This window comes from Eurypyga helias, unplaced genomic scaffold (genome assembly GCF_000690775.1).
Source record: "Eurypyga helias isolate BGI_N326 unplaced genomic scaffold, ASM69077v1 scaffold1339, whole genome shotgun sequence".
NCBI classification, from domain to species: Eukaryota; Metazoa; Chordata; class Aves; order Eurypygiformes; family Eurypygidae; genus Eurypyga; species Eurypyga helias.
The window spans coordinates 3,619-11,823 of NW_010273735.1; positions in this window are offsets into that span (position 1 = coordinate 3,619).

Here is an 8,205-nt window from a genome sequence, read left to right on the forward strand (position 1 = left end):
AGGGAGGGGCCTGCCAGTCAGGCAGGGACCCTCCTCCCCGAGCCTGGTTGCACCTTGGGCAGCTGCAACGCCAGGAAGGGGGAAAGGAGAAGAATCACTGTATCAGTGAGAAAATGCCTGGAAAGTTCATCTCTTGCCCATTTCCCACCCCAGCTCCACAACCTGCAGCCAGCACAGCCGCAGGGCATCTTTCCTGGAGGGCTCCCGGAGTGCTGGCGACAGGAAGTTCTCTCCCACAAACTTCAGGAACCGCCCAGACCTGCTCCTCACAGCAGTGTGGGATTCCCAGCTGGTGTCTGGGAAGGTGAAGCCCCCAGGGACCAGGGCTACCGATCCAAAGCTTTCTCCTGCCTGCCTGCGGAGTAGGCCCTCAGGGCTGGATTCCCGGCTGGAATGGCAAGGGAGGGGGCTGCAAGTCAGGCAGGGACACTCCTCCCCGAGCCTGGTTGCACCTTGGGCAGCTGCAACGCCAGGAAGGGGGAAAGGAGAAGAATCACTGTATCAGTGAGAAAATGCCTGGAAAGTTCATCTCTTGCCCATTTCCCACCCCAGCTCCACAACCTGCAGCCAGCACAGCCGCAGGGCATCTTTCCTGGAGGGCTCCCGGAGTGCTGGCGACAGGAAGTTCTCTCCCACGAACTTCAGGAACCGCCCAGACCTGCTCCTCACAGCAGTGTGGTATTCCCAGCTGGTGTCTGGGAAGGTGAAGCCCCCAGGGACCAGGGTTACCAATCCAAGGCTTTCTCCTGCTTGCCTATGGAGTCAGCCCTCAGGGCTGTATTCCCAGCTGGGCGATGGGCACGGACACCCACTGCACATGCTTGGTTTCTCCATCCCCATCCTCACCCAGGGGCTCTCAACTGGTGCCTGACTGGAAGGCCTGGACTGTCAAACCCCTCCCTGACATCCTGTGTCACACCTCCACCTCACCTGCCCTGCTCCCCCTCCTGAACAGCCCCTGCCCTCCATGCCAGCACTCCAGGCCGGGGACTCATTCCACCAAGTCCCACCAATGCCAAGCTTATCCCACCTCCAGGGAAAGACCAAGGCTTGTCCCCACAGCCCTGAGAGCCACCTGTAGGGAATAACATTGTATGGAAAGGTGGTGGTGCCTTACAATTTATTAATTAATTTAGCTAGAACAGAATGCCACACATGCGGGAACAGAAAATCTTCTAAAACATATGCAAAACCATAATAGGGCAAAATATGGTCAAAATGGTAAGATCAGTCACTGAGAGATGTGAGGTAAGTCACAAAAATAATCCAAAGGCTCCAAATAAGATCCAGTTTGCTGAGACGTTAGAAGGCCAGGCTCCAGGAGAACTATGGCAGGTTGATTTTATGGAATTACCCAGGAAAAGGGGCCTCAAGTACCTATTGGTCTTAACAGACGTATTCAGGATGGCTGGAGGCATTTCCCTGTCCCACCAACAAAATAAAAGAGGTAATAAAATGGAAGGGGAAACTGAGCAGAGAAAGTATCTTATGGTCCTGGGAAAGGTAGTACAACTGTCAAATTATGTTATAAAAACCAGATCACTGGGTCTTGATTTTCCAGCCCATCCATCTAATCCTGGTGACCAGGTATATGGTGAATCTTGGCCTTTGGAACCCCTTCAGGAAGAGCAGAAAGGACCTTTTCAAGTGTTGCTGACCACCTTCAGGGCTATCCAAATTGCTGAATCCAGCGCTTGGCTACACCACTCCATACACCAGAGTGAAGAGAGCTGCGCCTTCCTGGAAGGTTACTAACACTGCCCGGACGCCTGGAAGTTAACTCTAAAACATGTTTGATGCTGAACGTTATTTTCAAGGTTTCAGTAACTGGGTAATAGCCTGGAGATTAATGTTGGTGGGAGCCTGTTTAATATGTTTAGGAATTTATGTTGATTTGCTATTGTTTGAAAAGGCAGATAAACACTAAAATTGGCTTTGAATAACTTAATATTGGCTCCCACCATCATTACTGAAATGATACTGTCCTACATCACCAATAATGCTGCTAAGTACTCCCAACACCCTCTCCCTCTTGATTAGCAAGAATAGTTTGAACAATTAATGATTTAACAGTAGAATTTGAGGAATTGTGAGCCGATTGTCACAAATCCTCAAGAGAAGGGATTGATACCACTATAAACTCCATCTTTTGAGAATCACTTCGTTCTGTAAAATAGCCCCTTTGTTTTCTGTGATTCCAATTACAAATCATGGAAGTGTTACTAAATGATAGCAAAATCATTTGTGAAGAAGTTGACCAAAGACTTAAAGATTGGTATTGGGAATTAGCATTGTGTTTGAAATCTGTAGAGATTTTGGATGTTTGTAACAAATGCACCTGTGGAAACCTCAGGTGGTAGTGTTAGTGGCTATGAAACTAAGGCAATTAACCATGGAAACCAACAGTGCTGCTTGGAAATCCCCTTACCCTTCCCATCTTGATTTGAATATCAAGGATTCTAATTAGTAGAGATAAGTATAGGCGACCAATGATCGATTTAGAATATGAATACATAAAATAAAGAAACCAGTCGTTGTAAAGGTTAAATGTAATAGCGAACATAGTGTGCATTTTATGTAAAATACAGTGACTTAGCAGAAAAAGTAATTAAGAGGGTGATGATTGTAGCGCAGGAGTGGACACGCTTGGTGGAGCTATCCCCCGTGTCCCCAGCGCTGCAGTAAAGCACACCTGCTTCTTGATACTGCATTAGTGCTCAGGAGTGTGTTTTTATTCCCGGTTTTCGGTAACAGTCAGGGATAGTCCTGCTGCAACCCTATGAACAATTTGTGCTGTACTAAGTAAGCTGTCCTGCTTCAAACCACCTGCAAAAATATGATGCAAGCCCAGTAAATCAACTTTGTTATTTTGGGATTTGGACTTGAGCCCATTTCACAGCTCACTCTGCTCCTTCTCCTTAGGTACCACTATCAAATTCCAGGATAGATACCGTCTGTTCCTTGAAGGTGGGATAAAGCTGTCCTGGCTCATGCTGTACCTTTCTGAGGCTGAAGACCCAGAACAGCATGGGGCCAGAAAGAAGAAAACAGTAGATTTCACTGGAATTGAGATTTTTTCCCTTCCTATGGGCTTTTTCCAAAACTCTTGGCTCTACCATCCCCTGCACAGCCACCATGCCCTTAGAGTACCCCTTTCTCCCCATCTCTCCTTTCTCTCTACTACCTACTGCTGGCATTGGAATTTTCCTTCTGGAGATCACACAGATTCAAGAGAAGGGATGGACACAGGGGCTGATTTGGGGATAGAGATCAGAGGCAAATTCCGCTGCCTAGCTACATTGCCTCTGCGATGCTCGTGTATTTGTGTCGGAAATCGGCAGTATCGAACCACAGGGCAGGCAGTGTTTCTCCAGAGCTACTGGTGCTGGGACAGCAAAGGGCTGTCCGCAGGCTGGAGACAGGAGCAGCGATGGCCCCAGCACCAGTCTATCCCACGGGCAATAGCAGGGGCCAATCCTGCCTGAGTCTCCTCAGCTCTGCTGTCTCATCCCTCATCCTGCTGTGCTGCAGATGTGCAGGCAGCTGCCTGCTGCCTCGGGGGTGGTGTGGAGGAAGCTAGGTAGTGCTGAGGGGCAGACTGGCTTCTGTTACCACAGATGTCTCCAAGAAATTCCTCTGGTAATGGAAGGGCCTTGCAAATGGACAACTAGAGCTGCACAGAGATTTGTTGTATCCCACCCTGGCTTTCTTTGCCTCTGCCTGATTCGTGTTCCCTCTTCACAGGAAGAGTTTCCTAGACCGGCTAGTTGAGGTGGAGTAAGCGAAAGGCAGCGTCACCGTTGAGGTCAGTCTCTGGGCAGTGAGGTGAGAAATGCCTGGGTGGCACATGGGTGATGCAGAAAAGAGAGATCTCCTTTAAATAGTGAGGGAAATCCTTTATACTATTGCACTGCTCAGGCAGACTTTTCCCATTCCCTTTTTCTTTCTTCAAATGCCGGCTTTCAAAACAGAACCTATTTCACTCTCCGCCCTCATTATCATTCCGTTCAAAATATTTGAGAATTGTTAGGGAAGCATGTTCCTGATAAAGAAACAAGCGTAATAACAGGGATCGGTGATTTTCCTCGGGTATTTATTTGTCTATTGCTTTTTAAGCTCTGAGCTGTCCCTTCTGTTCTTTGTCCCAGGGGCCTGGACAAATATATAATGTCAGATGAGTGGCTGTGATGCGGGTCTGAGGCTAGAGGGGCTGAGATGTAAGGAAAGACTTCAAAACCTGACAGCAAAGGTCAACAGCGTCCAAGAGCCTACAGGGAGATGTGCTAGGGAGTGCTGTAGTGTTGTGACTGGTTTTGGTGACAATTCTTTTCCTATAAGGCTCCTGGCTTGTACAGATTCTCCTATCCCTGTGAGTTGATTAAGGCTTCTGAACAAGATCCCAAATAGATGTGGGGGACAGAAAGGCCCAACTGTTGGGACACCAACGTCCAATATGTGCATAGGAAATATTCCCTGATACTCTGCAAGGTTTTAAAAGAGAAAAATTAATCACAAAAGTGCAGTTATGTTATGGTTTCTATTTCACTGAGTAATAAAAACCAGCATACTGAATGAGATAAATGGCACTAAAACATTATGAGTCATATGGCCCAATGACTAAGCTGTCAGAACAAGATGATTTGTATTCCTGCTTGAGTTACCTACCTGCTGATGATCTCACATCATGTTTTCCATCGTATCCAATCTTTCACTGAAATAACAAATACGGCTGGAACGCTCGAAAGGCAAAATGACTGTGGACGCATCAATCAAACCATCGCGTTTCTTCTTTTCTTCATTGGGTGTCTGCCAATCTAGACCTAACCGCCTTCCTCTACAACCCCACCAGACCCCTGTAATTAATGAGTATTATTAATTGTAATTAATTAACAGTTATTAATTATTCAGCAGATCCCTGACCATTAATGCCAGACCCAGGCGGAGCTGTTGGTCATCAGTGGGTCCTACAGATTTGTTCTAGTTCAGGTGTGGGCCCACAGCCACGTTATGACAGGGCTTTGCTGACTCCCCCTCAGCTGGGATTCTGTGCCAGCACATGCCCTGCATGTGTGGAGCCGGTGCCCCGGGTGGTACCCAGCACAGCTCATGCTGTCCATTGCAAAGGTGCGCTCCTGTTGCGCAGAGCACGTCTTTGGGCAGCTTCCCAGGAAGGGACTGGCTGTTTCTGAGGGCAACTACCATCCCAGGATGTAGCCTAAAGACAAGACTTCGCACTTTGTGGTGGGAGGGTTGACATGTTATCTCAGCAGCGCTGCATGTTATTTTCGTCCAGTCCTGGGACACTGCAGCAGCAGCAGCAGCAGGAGGAAGCGGTTTATGCTTCCAGTACCTGAAGGGGCCTACAAGGGTGCTGGGAGAGGACTTTTTACAAGGGCCTGTAGTGACAGGACAAGGGGGAATGGGTACAAATTGAAAACAGGGAGGTTTAGATTAGATATCAGGAAGAAATTCTTCCCAGAGAGGGTGGTGAGGCACTGGGACAGGGTGCCCAGAGAAGCTGTGGATGCCCCATCCCTGGAAGTTTCCAAGGCCAGGCTGGATGAGGCTTGGAGCAACCTGGACTAGTGGAAGGTGTCCCTGCCCATGGCAGGGGGGTTGGAACTAGATAATCTTTAAGGTCCCTTCCAACCCAAACCATTCTGTGATTCTATGATTCTATGCCCTGAGCGTTTGGAAATTGGAAGTCCTTAACATCCAGCCTTTTATTGCCAGCTCAGTCGGAGAATGTTAACCTGTGGCTTGGCAACGTGACAGGAAGCTGTCACAGTACAGCAAAAGCAGCTCTTTCCCCAGGCTGAGCTAATCCAGATCAGCATGCCACGTTGCTGCTGCAGTACACGGGAGATGATGAAGCTTGGAGCAGCCAAAGCAATCTCTGGAAGACTGAAAGAGAACCCGACCTAGGAAAGGTATCTCAAGCTATGTTGGTTTTATATCCCTGTGTCTTTCACTAATGTTGGTTGCATGATGAAGAGTATATGACTGTGAATCACAGGTTGAAGAAATTGTAGCTGCTGCAAGGAGTGTGTGTCCATCCACTGCAGGCTCTCAGGGGTCACAGGTACAAGCAATATGGTTTGTGGAGCTAGAGGTGAAGTAATATATAGACTGGGAAATGGCTTTTGGGGAAGAGATAAGGGTCACTGCTTACACCTTTGGAGGAAGGTGTTGACAGGCACATTCTAGTGAACAGAGCTGCTGCAGTTTAGGAAAGTACCATCCCATCTCTTTGACTTCATCTCAGGTGACATTTATTGCTGTCAGAGCAAACTCACTGGAATGGATCCTGTAAACAAATGTACATTATCCTGCAACTTTCCCATCCAATCTCCACTCCCTTACAGGCTGTGTCATTTTAAGTGTTCTACATCTCAGTCTGAAATCTCCAAAGAGGCCTGTTCCTTAGTAGTGTTTTTCAGTCAGAGGTGAGTTTATCGCAACCTTGAGCTTTATGAATTTCCAGCACAAACTTCCATTTGTGTTTCTTTATGACAGAAGTAACATGTTTAATACCTCACATGTATGCATTCCTAGCAGACCTTTTCTGGTAGTATCTATGATCCTTTTCAGGAAGTTGCACTGGTGTCATGGATACTTACAATTCATGCACAGCCATGTGAAAATGAACACACTGGTCCTATACATCTTTACATCCTCTTCCAAGCCACAAAGTTTGCCCATCCTCTTCCAAGACAAAGTTTGCCCATCAGGTTAGGGTGGTGTACGTTGGTTAGCCAACAGTCCACAGTGCTCGTGTCATCCCTCATGATGAGAGGTGGTTTCTGAGGCAGCCACCACTCCAGCCAAGAGAGTTTGCCGAGCTGGTGTCAACACCTGGCACGAACTTCAGCATCAGCCCTGAAATCACTGAAGCTCCGTGTCCCTCAGAAGAGACAGGGCTCAGCAATTTTCTTCAGGTACTCCGTAAGAAGAGAAATGGAAACCAAAATCTTCATACTGTCAACTCATGGGGTTTGGGGATATCCCGTGTAATGGGAAAAAAGAACCAAGGCCAGTTCCTGGAGCACCAAATAGCGTACTAGACCAAAGCTGTCTTGGTGCATCCAAGTGTTGTTCAGCCTGAGGTAACATACCCTCCTGGAGCACAGGGCGCTGCTGGCACACAGCGTGTGGCATAACTCACCTTGAGGCACTCTAGACACATCTGGTCCTTGTTATCTTAGGCTTGGTGTCCTGTGAAAGTCCTTGCAATGGTTCTAGACCTGGCGAGGCAGTGGTGTGCCTCAGCTAATGAACTCAGCCAGACTTTATATGGAGCCAGCTAAACTCTCTGCATCTACAATGCAGTTAATCTGCAAGCAGAATACGAGCTCCTGAGTGACCAATTGTAGCTGCTCCTTGGTACCCCCTTAGGACTGTGAGTCTTTCCAGTTTTGCCTTGGCTGTGCTTCAGAAGAGTGCTGGCAAAGTTTCTGAGCTGCACTGTGTTTTTCTCGCATAGCAGTTAGGTGCACAGTAGTAACTGTGGGACATGGGAGCTACTGTCTTTCCTAAATGTCTCCGTAGGAAATCAGTGTAACAAAATTCAAAAAGACCCCAAGGAAGGGCACTGTGATTTTATTTTACAAATCTCAAACAGATTTTGCCCCCTTGCACTCGTATCCATATACTCCTCAGTAGCAAGATGTGTGCATCGCAGCGGTCTTGCCAGGATCGCTTATGTACGAGAGAGATGGCGCAGGATACTTATGGGATTTCAGTAAAAAAGGTCTGACAACCAACGGCTAAATAAAGCAGCTGTTCTAATACAGAGTAAGAAGAGGAATATTGACAGCGAGTACATCTAACATCCTTTCAGATATTGGGAACCCCACGTTCACACAACTTTGGACAGAACACGGATGCATTTCCCCACAGCACGCTGCGCAGATCCTGTCTGTGAAGGGGAAACTCCCTCTTTGACGTCATCTGAACAGTTACATGTTTTCTTAAAGGAACGCAATTCTGTTCCTAAAGCATGTTCGTACTTTGCACGTGTAGATCATAGAATCATAGAATCACAGAATGGTTTGGGTTGGAAGGGACCTTAAAGATCATCCAGTTCCAACCCCCCTGCCATGGGCAGGGACACCTTCCACTAGACCAGGTTGCTCCAAGCCTCATCCAGCCTGGCCTTGGACACTTCCAGGGATGGGGCATCCACAGCTTCTCTGGGCAACCTGT